Source organism: Zonotrichia albicollis, chromosome W (genome assembly GCF_047830755.1).
Source record: "Zonotrichia albicollis isolate bZonAlb1 chromosome W, bZonAlb1.hap1, whole genome shotgun sequence".
NCBI classification, from domain to species: Eukaryota; Metazoa; Chordata; class Aves; order Passeriformes; family Passerellidae; genus Zonotrichia; species Zonotrichia albicollis.
In genome coordinates, this window is record NC_133859.1 from 22,758,416 (window position 1) to 22,781,285 (window position 22,870).

A 22,870-nucleotide genomic window follows, 5' to 3' on the forward strand; every position below is an offset into this window, starting at 1 on the left:
ATTTAAAGTTTAGCCTGTAGAATGGTGCTGAATTTTAACCCTTCTACTTAAGAAATCCCTGCCATGGTACAAAGGGCATAGGAAATGCAAAATTCTGAAGCTTCTTGCATAAAGAACAATACCAGAGGAGACTAAGGGACACAAAGAACCCAGATAAAGGAGCTCCTCTGGCTCCAAGCTAATCAAAGCCACAGATGTACTCACATAAGCACCAAGAGACCAAGGGCGCACGCGCAAAGGGAAAAGTTCAAAAGTTCAGCCAGGAGGAAGACCACAACCTTCAGCCTCAGAGACCGCCAAAAGACCCCCGTGCGACCACCACAGCAAACCACGCATGCCCAGGAAGGCATGGAACTATTTAGCATACGAGGCGAGGACAGGGTGGGGCAGGGGTTGAATATGCATGAAAAAGTGGTGCAATCTATTGCATATGGAACACCTTTGTGAACAAAGATGTGGGTCAGACTGAAGCTCGGAGCACAAGTTTTTCACGAGCGCTATCTCGCCTGTGCCGGGCGCCGACATACATACCCACTTCATAACTATCTCTGGTTATGGAGTCTATTTATTCCGCGTATCGCTTCAATACATCTCGTGTTAAAATCAGTCTGGTCTTTTTTATTTAACTAACTGTAACTCACAGTAAGAAGAATTTGCCTCTGCAGCTATTAGCACAGCTGGCTGCTGTGGAAAAAGCTTTTAGCTAAACCCAGAAAGTTTGGAAGAAAAACGAATGGTAAAAGTTAATGCAGTATTATCTTTCTTTTATTACTATGCTATTAAGAAGTCCTTTCCAGGTACTACTGAAGCAACAATCCAAATTGTGGAAAGAGGCTGAATTCATGTGAACAGAATCAAAGGACTTGTGAAAGAACCTGAGGAATGGACTATCACATTTAAACCGGGTGATTCCGAACTGACTTTCCAATGGGGACTGAGTGGTAATGGTTTGGGAAAACCCAAATGATCCAAGAAATGTACAAAGAATAACACTGAATTAAGAAATAAGATAACACTTATATCCCTGGTTTCAAGCACTGCCTGAATAAAACATCTCCTTGGGGGAGGAATACTTCAGACAGAGGGGTCAAGACTGTTTTTGTATTCTGACCTTAGCCAGTGAATTGTACAGGGGAGAAGGGAAATTACCATTTCCATCAGTACCATACTGTAAACTTTAATCGATTCATTCCAATACTGGACATGCTAGCTGAGTTATAAGTGAATGTTTAAATTGTGGGAATAATTAGTATTGCAGTTCACAAATTTTATGCTCTTCTTGCGAGAAGTGTTAAAGTAATAACTTTGTTTTGTGGATAGGAATTATTAGTGCCTGTTAAATGAGAGATACCTGAGGAACAGTAGGACACCACAGTTAAAGAGTGTCAAAACCAATTTGCCTGGAAATTAGATAAGAGAATGTGACAAGGAAATAGAGGGCAAGACCAGATTGGCCTCTATATTCACCACCAAGAAGATCAAATACACCTGCTGTGGGTTGCAACCTCACAGGCATGGGAGGTGGGAGTATAACCCATACTTCACCTCTGTTATTCCTGTTTCTGGCACTCATTTGTTGTCTTTTCCCTTTCAGGATACCAGCAAGATTGTGTCACAAATGCTACAGAAAGCATCACATGGAAAGAAACCAAAGTTCCTCTTTTTTCTGTCATGGTTTGACCAGGAAGGAGTGGGAATTCTGGGAAGCTGTGGTCAAACCAATGAAGGTTTTGGGTTTGAGACTGGCGTCCGGTGTGGCCAGTGGGGTTTGGACACACCTCCGAGAATACACAGGGGTTAAAAGCAGGGCACTGCCCTGGCATTTCCTCTTTGGACCTCGTCGGCCGAGGAGTTCAGACCTCTCTCCCTCGCCCGGCCCGCTGCTGCTGGGCGGGGGAGGGGCCAGCCATGCGGTAAGGCCTGGACAGAGATGGTGTTGAGGGGGCTTCGAGGATGGAAGGGTGGGGGAGCCCCAAGAGTCATCGAGCCCTCGAGCAGCAAGCCCCCCCTTCCCCCCCAGGAGAGCAGCCAGCGAGAAGGGGGAGGAAGACTGCCCGGCCGCAGCGGCAGCGTGTGGGCAGCATGCGTGGGAGCCGTCCGGGACCGACAGACAGAGACTGAAAACTTTTAACCCTTTCTTGCATGATTGGGGCCTTACAAAAATGCTAATCCTCCTCGAAGCTGAATAAGAAGGGAGACGAAAGATGAGATGACTTGGCTCGGAGATTGTGGAGATGATTGGATGGGGAGAGATGATTTGGAGTGGCCTTTTGGCTGGACCTTTTTCTTGTAGCCATGGACTCAGTTGTTCCTGTGACACAGACTGCATTTAGGGGGAGGCAGTGCCTCAAAACCAGGAGGGTTCATTTGTGAGGACCCCCCGGCCCCAGGGGGTTGGAAATATATGGGGGGGACAGTTGTCCCAAAAGCAGAGACTGTGCCTTTTTGGAGTGAGACAAGGCATCCTTGAAAGACCACCCTAAAAGCAGCTCTGATCCATGTCTCGGTGGTGAGAGCACTGAGCATGGAAGGAACATGTCACAAGCGGCAAATGGACTTTCCGGGCGGTGCCGAAGTGACAAGGAAGCATCCGGGATTTCAGTGTGTTTCCAGAAGCCTATGGAACAAGAAGGACTCCGTTCCTCTTTATGAACTGCAGTTTGAGTATACTAAAGTGTCGTGCCGGGCTGGGCAGTTGGTATTTTTTGAGAGAATGTATTGGATTGGGAAAGTCAGGGAGTGGGGAGGAGGAAAAGTGGTTTTTGTAAGGTTTTCAATTTTTTTTTCTTTTCCTTATAGTCTTTCCTATTTTTTCCCTGTAGTTTTAGGTAATAAAGTGTTATTTATGTTTAAGTTGGAGCCTGTTTTGCTTATTCCTGGTCACATCTCACAGCAGACACCAGGGTGAGGCATTTTCATGGGGGCACTGGCTCTGTGCCAGGCTCAAACCATGACAATTACACACACCCATGTCAACAGCCACTGTTATAACCCATCCAAATTAAGAACCTGTAGGCAAAATGGAGAAAATTATTGGGTTACAAGAAATTTAGGAAAAAGTGGTAATAGATTTGGAATTGAATGTCCAAAAGAAGAGAGATGGATTTGTTTTACATTTAATCTTAAAAGATACGTTTCAAGATTCAGTAAAAAAACAAATAGTAAATAAAAAGGTAAAACCAGCACAGCAATTTAACTCTGTATTGACTCCAAAATATATGTTGAATCGTATTACGGGACTCCAAGCAGTTATAGAAATGATAACAAATAAAGCTGCCCAGGCATTAGAGTTAATATCAAGTCAGCAAAGCCAAACAAAAACTGTAGTGTATCAGAATAGGTTGGCTTTAGACTATTTATTGGCTAAAAAAGGGGGTGTTTGTGGAAAGTTTAATATATCAGATTGTTGAAAATTGATGACCACAGAAAAGTCATTCTAGAAAAAGCAAAAGAAATCAAAGAAGGCATATATATATATATGCATATAATAACCCAGGTACCAGTCCAAAAATTAGAAAACAATGTTAAAACCTAGCTGATGGTGTAATGTATTAGAAGAAATTAAGATCTTTCATTTTATGTGTTACAACTATTTTTGTATTTCTTCCTTGTGTAATCCCCTATTTTATTTTGCCAGCATAGTCAAGAAGATGCAAGTAGACAAGAGATACTGCTCAAACCAAATAATTTGCAAATAATAAGAGTGGGGATTGTGAAAAATACATGTATTTTATGATTGGCTTTTTGCAAATATTAAAATGAATATTATATGTGTTGTGTTAGAAAGTAATGCTGTATTAATTCTCTTCAGTGCTGTGTTAAATACAGTTTTAGGTTATAAAAATTGTTAAAATAGAAACAATGCTATGTAGGATACCTTTTTTCCTAAAGAAAAGACTCACACTGTTATAGCAGTCACAGGACACATAAATCTTTCAGAGAAAGGGAATTTATTGCTCCATTATCAGGAGAAATGAACTTTTTCCTGCCTCGCACAGCCAGGATGACGCCTGTAGGCTAAGAGAAAGAAATTGACACTGACCAGACAGAATCCTGTATTTGAATGGAATTTATGCATCATGTATGAAGTGTATGACTATGGAACAGGCCATTGCTTTTAAGGGTTAATCCTTTGTTAATGGGTGTCCTTTTTTGGGCTCGTGTTGCCCTGAAAAAGGTACCTGGACATCCCTAACTCTTTGTCTCTATTGTCTCATATTGTCCTAAATCAAATTGTCCAAATTATTATTACTCTAATTGCATTACTATTTTCATAAATGTTATGAACAAAAATTCGGTTAATATTTTTTTTTTGAGAAAGAGTTACAGGGAGGCAGCCAGATCTCTGTCCCTGTTGTGGTGTGTTGCAATATCCTGTTTTACCTTCTCCCTTCCCCCTCGCCCCTCGCTGAGTGTGCCCTGTCAATCAGGCTAACATACCAGCAAGGCATCGTGTGATAGGTGTCCCTAGTCCCTTGAGACCCTGCCCCTTCACCTGGTTGGTGGCTCACCTGTCCCCTCCCCTTCCCCTGTCCTGAGCTTAAAATGTTAATGAGACCATGCGGCCTCATTCTGTTAGCAGCAGTGGCTCGGTGCAGACATCTCTGTACCCATGGAATAAACATCTGGCAACCTTCTAGCAGAATCCACTCCCTTTCTCTCCACCATCGCCAGAAGCTCTCTCTCCTGAGGTAAACGCAGTCCTGACAGCCTGGATTTGCCCCGCTGCACTCTCCAGCAGCCAAGGTATCTCTGGGGTAAAACACCGCAGTGCTGCCTTTGGCCCAGCAGCGAAGGTCAGAACTGGCCCAGGCATCATCTAACTGGTTATATTGGGATTCATATTCCAATATGTCCCTGCTGGGGTTCTGCGTGCTTTGTTATTGTAATCACAGGTTGTTGTAGCTTATCTCCCCTTTTGTATTAGTAAAAGCCCTGGCTAGGGTGAGGTAATGGCCCTTCCCCGAGGCTGTGTTCTTTTCCTTGCATAGTGAAGACACCTGAGAGGGTGGGGGGGGTTATGCAAAGTGACTCCAGGACCAGCATGCTTTTTGGGACCCCGATTCCAAATGCACCGAGAAAACCCTAAAAACAATGAGCCACCTAAGAGTTGAGAGACTGGAGTGATGTCTAGACGTGAGGAGCCGAGTGCTGAGCCTGCAGAGATGCGGAGTCCCTCCCGCCCTGACCATGGGAGTCGTCCCTAGCGGCGAGACTGGGCCGACGAGGCTGAGAGGACCAACATCTGACGGGGACACCACGCCCTAAAGGCTCCCACGAGGACCGGAGTCCCCAGCTCTGCCCCTAGTAGACAGAGCTGCGCATATCCTCCTCCTCTGAGTCGCCCTGGGAGACGCAACGGGGACTGCAGCCCTGCCGAGCCACCCAATCCTGAGCTGATCACTTTTAATAAAGGCATTAAAAAGGAGAAGAAGTCACCTGGCCCTGTTTATTTCAGCTGGGGCGCTCATCCGGGATAGCCATGCCGCAAGAAGACTCAAGACTCGCCATCTTGGAACTTCAGGACAGCTGGCTACTAGGACCAGAGAGATCGGCTCAGGACCAGCGACGCAGAGGACCACCGGAGCACCGGACTGGTGAGAAACCCGGTGGTGGGAGCGGGAGACGTGCGCATGTGTGTGTGAATGAGACGAAGGCCGGTAGCCGGACCTTCGAAGTGAGAGCGGACCCCTTAGTACCGCATTTCCGGACTCCTGCGAAGGGGCCGGCCAGAAACAGGGGAAAGCGAGTGAAATTAGCGTGACTGAGCCGTCTCTCAAGGGGGAATAAAGGCCCCCCCCGCCCCGGGCGTGCGGAGGGAATATTTGTATGAGTGGCACGCACCCAAAATAGGTCCTGACAGAGGGAAGTCAGGCAGATTTGTCAGTCCCGAGAAGGATTCAGGTAGCATTTGTAAGTCTCGAGAAGGATTCGCGTAAGATTTGTCAGTCCCGAGAAGGATTTGGGTAGCTCACAAGCCCTGCAGGCAAAAGTAAGTCCTGACACAGGAGTCAGGCACAGACCCCAGCAAAGGAGGCTGTGGTTTGCTTTTAAGTCCTGATACGGTGAAGCCCAAAAATTGGCGGGTTAGGCAAACTAAAATCAGGCAGTTGTTTTTCCTGAGGGAGTCAGGCACCACCCGGATTCTTAGGCCGAGGCTTTGTGTGTTCAAGTCCCGAGAGATGTAAGACCTGACGTGGGGAAAGCTGGGCAATCAAGAGATCGGGCAGTTGTTTCAGTATAAAGTCCTGAGCATCAGGCAGAAATTTGAAGTTCAGTGGAGGAGACTGAAGCTCCTCAAAGAAGGTTCTTTTTGAAATTACCGGTCAGTAAAGGCATCTTTAGGACGTTTTACTGTTGAGACTTGTAAAATGGGAGGGTGTAATAGTAAAAAAAACGGTAAGAGACGGAGGTATATACATCCCAATAGTCCCTTAAGAGAACTGTTAGTAAAATGGGATTCTATAGAGGCCACGGAGGGATTAGATAAAGTGAAAATGCTGCACTACTGTATGGAAGTGTGGCCGGAATTAGAGGTGCAAGGAGGATGGCCTTGGTGTGGGACAAAGGATAAGTGGATGTGCCAACAATTAAATAATTATCTGACAGCTCGAGGGGATACTGATCCTGAGCAATTATTGTATGTAGCTTGCTGGTTAAAGAGCGCTGTTGGGGATGAAGAGGTGCGAATTTGTAAGGTACAGAGGAAGAAAGAGGGGAATGAAGGAGGGGATGATAGGACTAGTAAAAGATGGGATCCCCTGGATTTTTTGCCTCCTTCTGCCCCTCCACCTTATAATCCTCTTCTTCAAGCACCTCAAATGGCAAGTCTGGTTCTTCCCCCGGCTGCCATCTCACTGCCACCTGTTCTAACTCCTCCTTCTACCTCTTCAGCTTCCGCTATGATAAACCCAGTATCCCCTCCAGTTCCTTCTGCACCACCACAAATGCCTACTCCACCTGCTGCATTCTCCACTCCTCCAGCTGCACTTAATATTCACTCAAGCTCTTCTCCCCCTCCTATTGCTGTCCCTTTACCTCCTCCTAGTTGGGGCACAAATGTCTCCTCGCCCGATAAACAGCTATCAGCAAATACACCTACTGATGGGCAGAAAGTTCAGGGTAACCCAGATATCCCTCAAAGCAGGTGGGCATCTGAAGATGGGCCGTACCATAGCACCAGATCCAAGACCTCCAAGGCAGAGAGACTCTTTCCCCTCAGAGAAGTTCCTATGGGAGGAGTAGCGGGAGGTGTAGTCTTTGTGAATGCTCCCCTAACTGCTTCTGAGCTGAGAGGATTCAAGAAAGAGTTGGGGCATTTAGTTGAGGACCCAGTGGGCATAGCTAACCAAGTAGATCAATTTCTAGGTCCAAATATCTACACTTGGGGGGAGATGAATTCCATCCTGAGTATATTATTTTCCCCAGAAGAGGTCCAGATGATTAGGGTGGCTAGCATAAGAATTTGGGAGAAATATACACATCCAGGACCCCAGGTGCCATCAGGTGAGCAGAAATTGCCACTAATGGATCCCAGCTGGAACCCTAACCAGGAGGAGGGGAGGAAGGCCATGATGGAATATAGGTCTTTGATAATATGGGGAATCAAAGAGTCAGTTCCCAAAGGAACTAACACCCAATTGGCATTTGAGGGCACACAGGAGAAAGATGAAGCTCCTGCTGCCTGGCTTAACCGCCTAAAGCGGAACTTCCAGTTGTACTCTAGAATAGACCCAGACACCCCAGAAGGTCAAATGCTACTAAAAGTCCAATTTGTTACCAAATCTTGGCCTGATATAAGGAGGAAACTGGAAAAGATGGAAGAGTGGCAAGCGAAAGACATTAATGAGTTATTAAGAGAAGCATTGTATGTGTATTTAGGGAGGGAGGAAGAAAAAGCAAAGGCCAAGGCTAAGATCATGGTTGCTGTAGCTAGAGAAAGTGCAGGGTGGGCGGGTCCACCACCAGGAGGAGGCAAGGATAGGTCTCTTGTACTGTCAGGTGCAAGAGAGATAGAGAGACCTCAAGTCCCTTTTGAGAGAACAACATTGCTATTACTGTGGAGAGCCAGGACACGTCAGGAGGTTTTGTAGAAAGCTCAGTCTCGATGCGGCAATAGCCAGGGAACAAGATAATTTAGGGAAGATCCTTAGAAGTGACGATTAGAGGGTCAGGGGCTTTACACTTTAAGGGATGTGATGCAACATCTAGAAGAGCCCTTGGTAAACTTTGAGGTGGGACCCCTAAATGAAGAATTAGAATTTTTGGTTGATACAGGAGCAGATAAGTCCTGTCTCTACAAAGTAACATCTGAAGTTAGAAAAAAAACCAGCTAGGTAGAAAGGATATCCAATAGCACCAAAACTGGCCAGTAAGACTAAACTTGTAATAAGTGGTGTGAAAGTAAAAGGTACCTTATTGTTGTCTTGTTGTGTGTGTGAGAGTGAGTCACAAGCAAAGTCAGCCTCAACTTCCAAGGCAGGTGGGAAGGGGGCAGTGGAAGTGTGTGTGTTTGTGACCTGCAATACCAGGATACTGTTCCCCGGGCAGCTGGGGGCTGTGACTGAAGTGTGTGTGTGTGACCTGCAAATGAGACTAGTGCTCCCCAGATGTGTGAGGGAGCCGTAGCTGTAAGAGTGTGAGTGACACGCAGGCAGCCTCACAGGTGAATGTGCACCAGAGGCAACCAGAGTCAGGGCCCTTCCAAGAGGCCCAGAGATAGTGAGACCTGTGGGCCAACCCCAAGGTGAGGGGGGGCTATAGGGACCCGTGATTTTCTAGCAATAAGTTTGTATCTTAAAAGTGTAGAAGAATGTGTGAAAGTGAATGAGAAATGAGAGAGTGAATATAAACGAATTAGAATAGAGGTAATGTAGATTTTGCATTACAAGTTTTACCACTTCTCCTTAGGGGGAAGTGTATTGTGTAGAAGAATGGTGTAAGGAAAAAAAAAATAAAATTAAGTGTAAGGGGTTGAAAGAAGTATTTAAGCTCTAAGTGAAAGTAAGAAACAGAAGCACGAGATAAATAAATAAGATCTTGAAAAATAGAACAGAAAACCAGTGAATTAAATACACAGAAAAATAGGAGAATAAAAGTACTTTGTGAGTTAAGTTAGCTGAGAAATACAATTCCTTGCAAAATACAGAGTATGTAGAAGTTGATGAGAGAAACATACAAGCAATGGAAAAAGAGAAATTACCAATAACATTAAACAGAGAAAATGAGTTTTGATAAAATCATTAAATAGCAGACCATTAATGCCTGTGTTTGAAAGCCCATTTCAGGTACTCTTCATTACTATTTCGACTGTGAAGACCAAAAGAAAAAGGTTGGACTCACATCACTCTCACCCCCTGGCATTGGACCAGGATTCAACATCAAGTTTTTTTCCTCTGGCATTCTGGCATTGGACCGGACTACACCCCATTCTCCTTCTGGCATTGGACCGGACTCCACCCCTTTCTCATTCTGGCATTGGACCAGACTCCTAGTTTTTCCCTCTGGCATTGGGCCAGAGTCCACACCACTCACCTCCGGGCACTGGATAAGGATTCATCCACATCACAAGTTAATTCACCTGAGTATACTGGGATTTAAAGTTGACTCTCAGGAGGAAGAGTCAAAAAGACTGAACTGTATGGGAAAACATTGGTATCAGAATTCTAATATTGCTTAAAATGTTTCAAAACTGTTCTGTGTAAACTATGTTGGTAAAAAGGTTTAAGGCTGTAAATAAGTAATTCTAGTTTAAGTTCCCCAATATATATTTCTAAAGACTCCAGGTTAATCCTCTACAGAACACTCCCCTGGGGGTGAAACTAAAATTTGTAGGGAACAGACCAAGAGAGGCTTAACCAGAGAAGTGGGTAGAAGGGACTCTAAAGAGCTTGGAAGCTTCTTCTCAGTAAAAAAATTCCCCAAGAGGCAAGGCCGGGTGGGCAGGCTGTGCAAGATGACCCATACCGGACTCTTGAGAAGGGTAGTAATGCTGGCTCTAATTGCTGGTGGTGCTTTAGGAAGCCCAGCTGAGCTGTGCAATGAATGCTACCAAGCCCGCTATGAGGAGGAAGTGAGCTCCTTGTCGAGAGTCCACATCAGTTCTAACCCTGATTGTGTTAACCCCTCCCAATTGGTCCTTTATCAGAAAAATGAGAGAGTGTATTGGATAGCCCAGAATACTGCCACTTTTAGGCAGCCACTCCTAGGAGAGTGCCCTATAGGGGAAGCCTGGTTGTGCTTTGAATGTGATGCTGCTGAAACAAGCTCAGCAGATCTAGTAAAAAGCAAAGAAATGGTGAAAATAGTAAGAAAAAATTGTTTGTTACAAGTATTTATATGAGTGTACTGGAAAAGAGATAAACCCCTTTTGGAACACATTTCAGGGGAGCTCTAAACCCCTAGGTTTGATCTCATCTGGCAACTGCATTGCTAGAGTGATAAAACCAATTTTCTTATTACCCAAAGAAACTGGATCAAGTTTGGGAGTTCCTATATATAATGATTTGAGAGAAAATAAACAGAACCGGGAAAGTGAAATAGACATTGAGAAAAACCAAGATTGTAAAAGCCAAGTTCGGATCCCAAAATCTGTGTTGAACAAAGTCATCCAGCTCCAAGCAGTATTAAAAATAAAGAATTCAATTATTAGGCACATTTCAAACTAAATAAAAAGATTAGCATGTGTAAATAATCAAGATCAAACTCCTACACTTGATCCCAGTGGGTGGGAGAACCTGGAGTTTTTCAGAAAAGATGTATGGGAAAAGGTGATTTTTCTCGCTGTGTGTGTACTTGGAGGATTGCTCTTTTTTCTATGCTTATTTACCTGTTTTAGTAAAACAGTATTTGCTGTGCAGACCAACCTGAAGAAACCAAGAAAAGTAACAAGGTTAAGTAACCATGATTACCAACGTGCACAAGAAATTTATAGCAGATTCAAAACAAAAAAAAAAAAAATTTGTGAGTTCATGCGAGCTTAAGAATTTAAGCTCGATCAAAGAAAAAGAGGGGGGACTGTTATGAACAAAAATTCGGTTAATATTTTTTTTGTGAGAAAGAGTTACAGGGAGGCAGCCGGATCTCTGTCCCTGCTGGGGTTCTGCGTGCTTTGTTATTGTAATCATGGGTTGTTGTAGCTTATCTTCCCTTTTGTGTTAGTAAAAGCCCTGGCTAGGGTGAGGTAATGGCCCTTCCCGGAGGCTGTGTTCTTTTCCTAGCATAGTGAAGACACCTGAGAGGGTGGGGGGGGGTTATGCAAAGTGACTCCAGGACCAGCATGCTTTTTGGGACCCCGACTCCAAATGCACCGAGAAAACCCTAAAAACAACGAGCCACCTAAGAGTTGAGAGACTGGAGTGATGTCTAGACGTGAGGAGCCGAGTGCTGAGCCTGCAGAGATGCGGAGTCCCTCTCGCCCTGACCATGGGAGTCGTCCCTAGCGGCGAGACTGGGCCGACGAGGCTGAGAGGACCAACATCTGACGGGGACACCATGCCCTAAAGGCTCCCACGAGGACCGGATCCCCCGGCTCTGCCCCTAGTGGACAAAGCTGCGCATATCCTCCACCTCTGAGTCGCCCTGGGAGACGCGACGGGGACTGCAGCCCTGCCGAGCGGCCCAATCCTGAGCTGATCACTTTTAATAAAGGCATTAAAAAGGAGAAGAAGTCTCCTGGCCCTGTTTATTTCAATAACCATTTTATTACTATTAAACTTTTAAAATTTTAAAAACAAGTGATTGGCGTTTTTCACAAACCATAAACACAACAATGAGAAAAACTTGTAGAAAATGAGAGGGGTTTCAGGATTGCAAATTTCCCTGGATGGCTGCTCTTCAGCAGAATTGAAAGCCACAAGAAAACTGTTTTCTTGTGGAGAAGTCTCCATAACATTAACAAAAGAGACTTCTTACCCTAAGTAAACTAATGAAAGACTATTCTAAAAGTGATAAACTAACTGAAATTTTCAGTTTTGTTTCTTTACATAGTCATAGAAAAAGTAAAAATTGTAGGGAGAAGTATCATGAAAGCTTTGTTTTGATTCTTGTTACTTTTTCTTTTTGTTAATAAATTTCTTGTTATACTCTTTTAAAGTTTTGAGCCTACTTTACCTTTTTCCTGTGAAAAAACCCAATTGTTATGAGTAAAAAAATGTAACCCATTTGTTTTGTAAAAAGGTTGCAAAGTGAACAGGTTGGACCAGTTGCTGCCAAGGTGGAGTTATACCTGTTTGTTATTGTTATCACCGGTCGTTTTCGTTAACTACTCCTTTTGTATCAGGACAGTCCTGCCTAAAAACCAGGTTGATAGTCCTTCTCACAGCGAAAGGAGGGGACATGAATGGGACACATCAGAGGGCATGCAAATTAACCTCGGAACCAGCATGCCATGGGAAGCCACCCCACCAAACTTACCGAAAAGACCCCAAAAACAACGAGCCAACACAGAGTTAAGAGATCAAAGTGATGTCTGGACGTGAGGAGCAAAGTACCGAGCCTGCAGAGATGCTGAGAACCTTTGTTGCCCCTCGTCCTGAGCAAAGACCTCAGCTGGAGCCAAGAGGCCTAGATGGCAAGGCTGAAAAGTTGTAACACGGGGTATACCCCCACTGCTCTTGTGTGGATGGGACCCCTAGCTCTGCTCCCTAGGGGAAAAAGCTGCACATTACTCCTCCTCTGAGACACCCTGGGAGCGAGGACGGAGAAGCTGCGGACGGAGAAGCTGCGGACACGTCGAGCCTCCCAGTCTTGAGCTGATCACTTGTAATAAAGGCATTAAAAGGAGGAAAAGTCTCCTGCCCTGTTTATTTCATCTATCACTTGTTTTTAAAATTTTGAAAGTTTAATAGTAATAAAATGGTTATAAAAATAGTAATACAATTAGAGTAATAAAAATTTGGACAATCGGGATTTAGGACAATATGAGACAATAAAACTAAGGAGTCATGGACAGTCTGGGTACCTTTTTCTGGGCAGCATAAGCCTGAAAAAGGACACCCCTTAACAGAGGATTAACCCTTAAAAACAATAGCCTGTTGCATATTCATACATCTCATACATTATGCATAAATTCTATTCAAACAAAGGATTCTGTCTGGTCAGTGTCAGCTTCTTCCTCTGAATCCTAACGACATCTCAGGGCTGAGCAAAGCAGGAAGAAGTTCGTTTCTTCTGGTATGAGAGCAATAAATTATTTTTCCTCTGGAAGATTTAGGTGTCCTGTGGCTGCTATCTCGGTGCAAGTCCTTTCTTTAAAAAAACTATCTTACATAGCATAGTTTCTATTTTAACATTATGTTATAACTGAAAACTATACTTAACACAGTATTTAAGAAAATTAATACAGCGTAACTTTCTAACATAACACATATAATATTAATTTTAATATTTGCAAAAAGCCACTCATAAAATGCGTATTCTTCACACTCGTAATCCTATATCACAACAGAAAATAGTAAGCACATTCTAATAAATACACTAGTAATTAACCATCATTGAACCCACCACAGGTAGTTAGAGAAAGAATATTAAACATACCTTATACTAACCTAACAATTTCACTTTTAGGTGGATTAAACAAGATGTTTTGTACTGAGGAGATGCTATGGCTGAAACTAAGTGCCAATTTTACCACTTTGGAATCCTCTCCATTATTTATCCATTGTTCAGGTAAAAATGTAATTTGATTTCTTATGTTGCTAACTGACAAATCTTAGGCTGACTTTTAAATAGCTTTCTATTCAACAATTAAGCAGAATTGCATGATTCACTCACATAATTTCAGCATAAAAATTCTAGAGCAAGTATCAGATTTATATAAAGAATGAATGAATAAACTTAATTTGCCCTCTTTTTCTGCATAGTATAATAATCTCTTCACAGTACCACACTACATGTGGAAAGCTTGATTTATACATTGTGAACAAACAGCATACAAAGCAAGGTGGTATAAGAATAAAAGTATTCTAGAGTGCACAATTACTGTTCTTTACTGAAGTCGAATCATTTTCCAGACAGAACTATAACAATTGTGAATTAGTACATAAAGTGGAACATGGAAATATTAAACACATCAGCATGCACAAAACATCAGTGTCTACAGTCAGCAAAGTTACAGATTACATACAACACCTGGCCTTCTTACACCTGACAGGATGCATTTTTCTCGGAGGGGAAAGAGGATTTTTGCACTGGAGTTAGTGGGGCTCATTGATAGAGCTTTAACTAGACAAAAATGGGGAAAGGGACAAAATCAGGCTTGCCAGAGATGATCAGTGGGATGGCACACCCAAATCTGAAGGACTGAGTGCCAGTGAGATTCTTCAATCTGCCACACAAGGTATCAGCTACAGTGAACCACACTTGAAATGTTTCTCTACCAATGAGCACAGCATGAGGAACAAACAAGAGGCGCTCAAAGCCTTGGCACAGTCCCCGAGGTATGGCATCAATGTGTCCTAGTTTTGGCCAGGACAGGGTAATTTTTTTACAGTAGCTGGCAGGGGGACATGGCCAGACCCTAATGTTATTTGATATCATCTCACTTGTGAGGGGAGTAGGGACTCTCTCCAGCAACACTCTCTCCTTTCCAGTGGCAGGTGAAATGGTCCAGTATTGTTGGACTTCCTATGTAAATAATTTCTTTGCCTTATACCTTTTGTTATTAATATTGTTGGTGTTACTGTTTCCTTATCTCATTGCTGTTTCCAGTAAATTGTTCTTATCTCGACCTGTGATTTTCACATTTTTGTGCCTCCAATTCTCAACTCCATCCCTGGAATGGGAAGAGGAAGGTGAAAGGGGAGTGAGTGAGTGGCATCTACTTTGGAAGAGCCTTGGTGGAGGCCCTGTGATGTACTTCGGACCTGATTAGCATAAGAGATCAGATAATTAGGATGCCTTGGCAAGAACAAACAGATCTTTGAAGACTGAATCAATACAGGCTGACAGGAAAAGAAGAATCAACTTCTGCAAGCAAAAGATGTTGCAAAATATATAATTTTGTTTATGTGATGATTAACACAATCGTTGTAGTAAAAAATTACTAGCCTTCCTAAAATAGTATATAAGCATACGTAGTCCACAATAAATTTGGATTCTGATCAACAGTCAGTCTCCCTGTCTCTCTCCATCACCGATAATTGGTTCCCCACATGAGGAGCAAGGAACAGCTTATCTGGCTCCAATCGGTGAGTTCCCCCAGAACTGGAAGTGCTGGTGTGAGAACCAGGAGCGGGCCCAAAACAATCCCTTCAAAATTGCCAGTATTTACCCTTAGTGCTGTAAGGGGAGGCAATATGCTAATCAATGTCGGTTCAAGTATAATTTTGAATGGCACCCGATATCGGGAAACCAGAGCTAAAGCACGGAGCAGCACCACACAAAGACACAGATGCCCCAGCCGATACCTCAGAGAAGACCACCTCAAGCCTCAGCCCAGCCACCGCCTCAAGCAGCCTTTGCCGGACCACAAGCAGCCCCCACTGGTCTGTCACCGACCAATATGCAGCCACCCCAGGCAGTGCAGGACTGGACATCTCAACCAATAACACAGTAAAGTTGTCTGATTGCTCAGATTTTTGTCCCCCTACAGGAATCTATGGACACTTGAAACCTGGTAACCACGTTTTGCTTATAGGTAGATCATCTACCTCGATAACAGGGTTGTTTGTGCTGCCAGGAGTCATTGACTCTGACTCGGTTGGGGAAATAATGATCATGGCTTGGACCCCTCAGCCACCCTGTGTAGCCCCAGCTGGGAGCAATATAGTCCAACTCATGCTTGTCCCGGCAGCACCCCTATCTGCACCCCTGATAGCTGAACAGAGGGGAGGGGGGTTTGGTTTCATAGGGGTATCACGGATTTTTTAAACACAACTGTATTACATCTCAGCATCCCACATGCCAATGCAAAGTGACTCTGAAAGGAAAGGACATGATTTTAACAGGACTCATTGATACTGGTGCAGATGTGACTGTTATCTCAAAAAAGCCAAGGGCCCAGTGATTGGCCATTAATGACTGTGCCTCAGGTACTCTCTGGCTGTGTGGGAATAGTCAAAGCTTGCAAAGCCAACACTTGGTGCAAATAACAGGGCCTGATGGGCAGATAGTCACAGTTAAACCTTTTGTGCTGTCTGTCCCTCAGGTTTTGTGGGAGAGGGATGTGTTAACAGAATGGGGAATTTTTATGCATTCAAATTTTGTATAGGAGTCATTGAGACACCCCCACAATGGTTCCTTGCTGAAGTGCCTCAGGCACTTTCAAGCATTGGAAGGAGCAGCCCAGCTATCAAAGTGATACTTGATACAAATTTAAAGCCCTGAGTGACATCTCACCTTAGTCAAAACATTTCTGCTACCAGTTACTTGCCTTATTAACAAAGTAATTTTATTGTGAATCTTTTGGTACAGCTATTTAGCACTATAACTAAATTTTTATTGTTTTAGACTTTAACATTTATATCTCATTACTTTTATTAAGCCAAACTTAAAGCTATCCTACAAGCAATCATTAAAAGCTGCTGCAGCGGGTGTGCCCCCCCCCCCGCCCCCCCAGCACCAGCCAGTGTTAAAATTTACCTTCTAATTTTAGTAACTTTTGATTTATGTTTTTTAACAGGATTGTTACTAGAAAAATTTGAAGGTGTTTGTGTAAAAGTGGTGTCTTCCAACATATTAGTAACATTGCAAAACTGCATAGTTCACTGAGAGTTATTAGATAAGTCGTAAATTCAAGATTCTTTAGCTCACATGTGTTAGAGACAACTGCTCACTTAAAAAAATTTAAAAGGTTTATTAAACCTTAACAAAAATTCAACAAAGGACTAAATAAGGAAAAATTGCAGTGCTAGGAACTGCCCTTGTGGCTGCCTACCACAGGGTCGTTTTGTCTTTGAGATGGATGCTCAGTATTTTTATACTCCTGGGGGTTGCATCAGCCAGCCCTGGCTCCTCCAAAGTCTGTCAGTCAACTCTTATTTGCCATTTATTGGTGGAGACTGCTTTCTTGTAACTTGATTGGAAGGTCAGGTGTTGTCATGCCGTGCCCCCCTAGCAACAAGCTTTTCCATTCCCAGCTGCCCCATGTAAGGGGCACATGTGCACGCCTTCTTTTACCTGTCCTAGACAACCCAGGCTGTCTGATGGCACCAATATGGGGGGTGGGGTGGTGGGAGGGAAGGGAGCTATGGGGAGAACAGAGGACATCTAAACTACAATAACATAACTATACATCAATAAAGCTTCTCTTAATATTCACGCAATATTCATCCCTTAATTGCGACAGCCAATCATCTCATTATCCATCTATAACACATACAAGACAAACTTTGAACTTTATTTGTAGTAGTTATTTGAGACTTAACTATAACTACTATATAAACTGTACTGTCAGCTTTATTAGTTGCTTACTTCTACTCCACAGTTTTAACAAAGTAATTTTATTGCAAATTTTTCTGAACAGTTGTTGTTTACCTTGATGTTTAATTGTTATATGACAAAGTTTCAGTACCCTTTTTGTAATAATAGAGTTTAAATGAGTTAATTCTTCTTAAGATTAATTTTGTTTAGTCTCAGTGATGTTAGCTATAAGTTTTTTAAAGTATATTTTTGTTATGTTTTACTGAAGTTAAGTTTTAGTGGAGCTGATTTTAAGTTTTGCTGAAATATACCTGTTTGAACAATAAGATATAAATTCTTTGTTATACAAGTGAATGACATAAAGCCTAAATGAATGTATACACATTTGCTCATTTAAATTAAAAGATACAGCTATTTTGTTATAGAAATAAGAACAATTTTTGCTTTTTATTTTTTATAAGTACTACTAAAGAACGAGTAACAATTTTATATTATGGCTGCTATCAGTTATAAGCTGTTTAATGCCTTTTTTGTTTTACTACTATTTAGCTAAAGATAAATGACAAAGCCATTTGCTTTACAAACCTTCACATATTGTTGCACAGCTATTTATAAGACATATGATTTTAAAGAACTTTCCTAACTACTATTACAAAGAGGTTTTCAAAATATATTAAAGAGCCTCTTCCAATTAAGGCCTGGGCCCTGGCCAAGTCCTAGTCTTAACTAGTGGAGAAACATACCAATAAAGCCAAGCATTTTCTACACCAAAACTCTACTCAAGTCATTTTGACTTGCCAAATTTGGACATATAATAGCTAAGCCTCCTATTAAATACCTGGGAATAGTTCTCCAAGCCCTCCCTTTAAAATGAAGTTTGCCAATTACTACAGACTCTAAGTAATAGTACAATATTTAGGCATTTTACAATGCATTATTTTAAATCACTATTCTATTTTTCATGTGCTACAAATTGCACATATTATCTGATTTATTTTTATTTAGTATAAGTTTATTGTTTTGTCACATATTTTGCTTTTATGTTGCCTTCATGTTCATAACGAGAAACACGCTATTTAAAAAAGGCAAAAAAACAGAGTGTAGCTGCTCAAGAACTTTACACTAATATTTACACTAAAAATGTTGAAATCAAATCAAATCAAATCAAATTTAATCCCTTACACTCCTGAAGCACTCTTGGAGACCCAGGAATTAGAGCTCCGGGGTTCTGTGAAAAAGGATTTTTGTGTTAATTTTAAATACATGTGAAAGAATCAGTCTAAAACTTAAGATGCTTTTCCCTATCACCCTGTATATAAGAATCAAACCTTTTGGTACAATTACACTTCTGGCAGCCCTTCTAAATCCAGTAATGTCCCCCCTGCGGCTGCCATTGCGAATATTTTTGGTTTGTGGAGATCACGCCTGAGCCTTTAGTGGCTGGGGTTTAGCATCCTAGCTAAAAGATTTTTTAAAGATAAGTATGCATGTGATGATTTTGATAATAATTGTATTAATCATGATACCTTGCTTGCTTCAATGTATGCAGAGGAAAATTAATAAAGCCATTAAAGGAGTGGTTTTGGTTGAAAAGAGAAGGGAGAGATTATGTACTTCAGACCTGATTAGCATAAGAGATCTGATAATTAGGATGCCTTGGCAAGAACAAACAGATCTTTGAAGACTGAATCAAGACTGGATGACAGGAAAAGAATCAACTTCTGCAAGCAAGAGATGTTGCAAAATATATAATTTTGTTTATGTGATGATTAATCCAATCATTGCAGTAAAAAATTACTAGCCTTCCTAGAATAGTATATAAGCATACGTAGTCCACAATAAATTCGGATTCCGATCAACAGTCTCCTCGTCTCTCTCCATCGCCGATAGCGCTGAACTGGGGAGTACTATTCCTAAACCACAACACAGTGGCATAAGTGAAATGTGGTGGGATGAGTCCTGTGACTGGAGTGCCATGTTGGATGGTTGCAGGCTCTTCAGGGGGAATAGGCAGGGCAGGCAAGGTGGGGAATGGCACTGTATGCAATGGACAGGTGAATGTAGGGAGCTTGCAGTTGGCAATAGCATGGTTGAGAACCTCTGGGCAAGGTTTAAGGGACAATCAAATAATGTGGATGTCATCAAGGGAATCTACTACAGACTACACAGCCAGGACAATGACACCAATCATACAATCATAGAATGTTATGGGGTTGGAATGGACGTTAAAAATCCTTTAGTCTCAACCTCCCCTTCCATGGGCAGGGACACCTCCCACTAGACCAGGTTGCTCAAGGCCTTATCCAGCCTGGCTTTGAACTCTGCCAGGGTTGGGGCATCCACAAGCTCTCTGGGCAACCTGTTCCAGTCTCACCACCTTCACAGTAAAAAATTTCTTTTTGAAATCCAGTCTAAACTTCCCCTTTCAGTTTGTACCCATTGTTCCTTGCCCAATCATTACAGTTCCTGACAAAGAGTCCCTCTTTGGCTTCCCTGTAGCCCCTTTCAGATACTGGAAGTTTGCTATGACGTCTCCCCACAACCTTCTCCAGGTTTAACAGCCCCAACTTTTTCAGCCTGTCTCCATAGGCAAGGTGCTTGAGTCCTTTTATCAAATTAGTGGCCTCTTCTGGACTTGTTACAACAGTTCTATGTCCTTATGTTGGGGACAACAGAACTGTATGCAAGGGAGGGTCTCACAAGAGCAGAGTAGAAGGGGAGGATCATTTCCTTCAACCTGCTGGTCATGCTCTGTAGCAGGCACAGGGTCTGCAAGGGCCCTGTGGTGTGCACAAGCCTAAGATAGGAAATGCCAAGTCATGGTGAATGGGCTAGAAGCCCCTCTTCCGCCTTTTGAAGCCCCTGTTTATCTCTCTGTAACACTATAGGTCACTTTCCTTTAACCCTTGCCATTGGACAATTTCTGATTCCCCTGTACCCTATATAAAGGGCTGTTTTAGCCCAGCTCTGGCTAGAAGAGTTGTCACTGGGACCCTTCACAGAAGAACTAATAAATACATTGCTGTGGAACTCCACATGGCCTTCTCTCTCTCCCTGCGTCTGCCTGCCTAGGCACCTAGCAAGCTGAAGGGCCATAATCACAATGAGCTGATAATAACTTAAGAGTTGATCTCACTTAAGCTTGCTAAGGTTACCTGCGGCTGAGAACTGCTTGGGAACTCGGACAGTCTGTCCCAAATAGGACTGCACTATCTGGGACCCTGCAGCCTGCCGGGGACACCCTGAAACCCAGCAAAGGCGCTTCAATGCTCCTTTGAATGCAGCTCAGGATTCCGTTGGTTTTCTGTGCTGCGAGCACACATTGGCAGCTCATGTTTTTTTATTAACCATCACCCTCAAATCCTCTGCAGGGCTGCTGGGCTGCTCTCATTCACTTTGCCCAACATGTAGATGTGTCTGGAATTGCCACAATCCAGGTGTAAGACCTTGAACTTGGCCGTGTTGTACTTCATGAGGTTTGCACAGACCAACATCTCAAGCCTGTCCAGGTCCCTCTGGATGCCGTCCCTTCCCTCCAGTGTGTCGACCACACCACACAGCTTGATGTCATTAGCAAATTTGCTGAGGGTGGCCTCAATCCCACTGTCTATGTCTCCAACAAAGATGTTGAACGGTATCAGCCCCAGTACCGACTCCTGAGGGACACCACTCATCACCAGTCTCCACATGGACAATCAGCTGTTGACCACAACATGGATTTGATGGACGGACCACTCAGTGGCATGCAGCCATCCAGCCAGTTCTTTATCCACTGAGTGGTCCGTCCATCAAATCCATGTCTCTCCAATTTGGAGACAAGGATGTCATACAGGACAGTATCAAATGCTTTGCATAAGTCCAGGTAGATGATGTCATTTGCTCTGCCCCATTCACCAATGCTGCAGCATTATTCTGGGAGTTAATGAAAAACACCTCAAGGACAACAGTCATGGGTCACAGCCAGCACAACTTCATGAAGGGAAAGTCCTGCTTGTCAAACTTAATTTCCTCTTTCGACAAGATAATCCACTTAGTTGGCCAAGAAAAGTCTGTTTGGGATTTCTGTAAAGCTTTCAATATTATCTTACAGGATCTTTCTTGACAAAATGTCCAGCACACAGCTGGATTAACATATCATGCAATGGGTGTGCAACTGACTCATGGGTCAGGCACAAAGAATTATAGTAAATGGGATTACATCAGGCTACCGTGCAGCAACTAGTGAGGTTCCACAGGGCTTCTTCTTAGGCTCATTTCTCTTCAACATCTTGATAAATGACTTGGACACAGGACTTGAAGGGACACTAAGAAAGATTGATGATGACACTAAACTGGGAGGACCTATTGACTCCCTTGAGGGCAGAGAGGCTCTGCAGAGAGACCTTGACAAATGAGAGGGCTAGGTAATCACCAATCATATGGAGTTTCACAAAGAAAAGTGCCACATCCTGCACCTGGGATGGGGCAACCCTACATGTACAGACAAACAGGAGAACAAGAGGCTAAAGAGCAGTGCTGCAGGAAGGGACTTGGGGGCCCTGGTCAGTGGGTAGTTGGATTTGAGTCAGCAGTGCCCTGGCAGCCAGGAGGGCCAACCATATCCTGGGGTGTATGTAGCAGGCACAGGGCCTGCAATGCCTCCATGGCATTCAGCAGCCTAAGACAGGAAATGCCTAGTCATGACGACTGGACCTAAGAAACCTGTCTTCCACCTTCGGACCCTTGCTTATCTCTCTGTATGAATATAGGTCACATTTGCCTCGACCCTTACTATTGGACAATTTCTAAAACTCCTGTATCCTATAAAAACCCCTACTTTTGCCCACTTTGGCAGAAGAGCTGTCCCTGAGAACCTTTGCAGAAGACATCAATAAAGACATCTCTGTGGAATCTCATACAGTCTTCTCCTCTCTCTCCCTGCGTCTGCCAAAGGCACTTGGCAAGCCAAGAGCTGAAATCACAGATGAGCTGATAATCACTAAAGAGCTGATCTCACTTAAGAGCTGAGCTTGCTAAGGTTGCCTGCAGCTGGGAGCTGCTCAGGAGCCCAGGCAGGCTGTGCTGAACAGGACTGCACTATCCAGACCTGCAGCAGCCAGCTGGGGAATACCCCGAAATCCAGCCGAGGCGCACATTACTCAGGTGCATCAGGCACAGCATTGCCAGCCGGGCAAGGGAGGGGATTGTTCCGCTCTGCTCTGCATTGGTGTGGCCTCACCTCTAGTCCTATGTGCAGTTTGGGCACCACAATATAAGAAAGATATAAAGCTATTAGAGAGAGACCAAAGGATGGCAACAAAGATGGTAAAGGGTCTAGAGGGGAAGCCATATGAGGAGTGGCTGAGGTAACTTGTCTTGTTCAGCCTGAAGGAGACTGAGGGTAGACCTCATTGCAGTCTGCAGCTTCCACATGAGGGGAAGAGGAGGGGCAGGCACTGATCTCTTCTCTCTAGTGACCAGTGACAGAACCTGAGGGAATGGCATGAAGCTGTGTCAGGGGAGGTTTAGG

The 22,870-nt window shown here is 43.5% G+C and overlaps 1 protein-coding gene and 1 long non-coding RNA gene across 5 annotated transcripts in view; one reads left to right on the plus strand and one right to left on the minus strand.

Annotated features, from left to right (window-relative positions):
* Positions 1-2,853, plus strand: part of LOC141726971 (uncharacterized) — a 27,619-nt gene extending 24,766 nt beyond the window's left edge. The window contains exon 2 of the long non-coding RNA XR_012577929.1: positions 1,595-2,853. This is a non-coding gene — a long non-coding RNA (uncharacterized LOC141726971). The remainder of the gene's footprint in view (positions 1-1,594) is intronic.
* The window catches only part of LOC141726970 (transportin-1-like), a 183,391-nt gene that overhangs the window by 13,950 nt on the left and 146,571 nt on the right, over positions 1-22,870 (minus strand). Inside the window, exon 27 of one of the 4 annotated variants that reach the window (XM_074532123.1) lies at positions 2,297-14,773. The exons of the other annotated variants lie outside the window; for them this stretch is intronic. The gene's annotated coding sequence lies outside the window, so the exon portion shown is untranslated. Of the gene's footprint in view, positions 1-2,296; positions 14,774-22,870 lie in introns of those variants that run through there. 4 annotated transcript variants of the gene reach the window in all.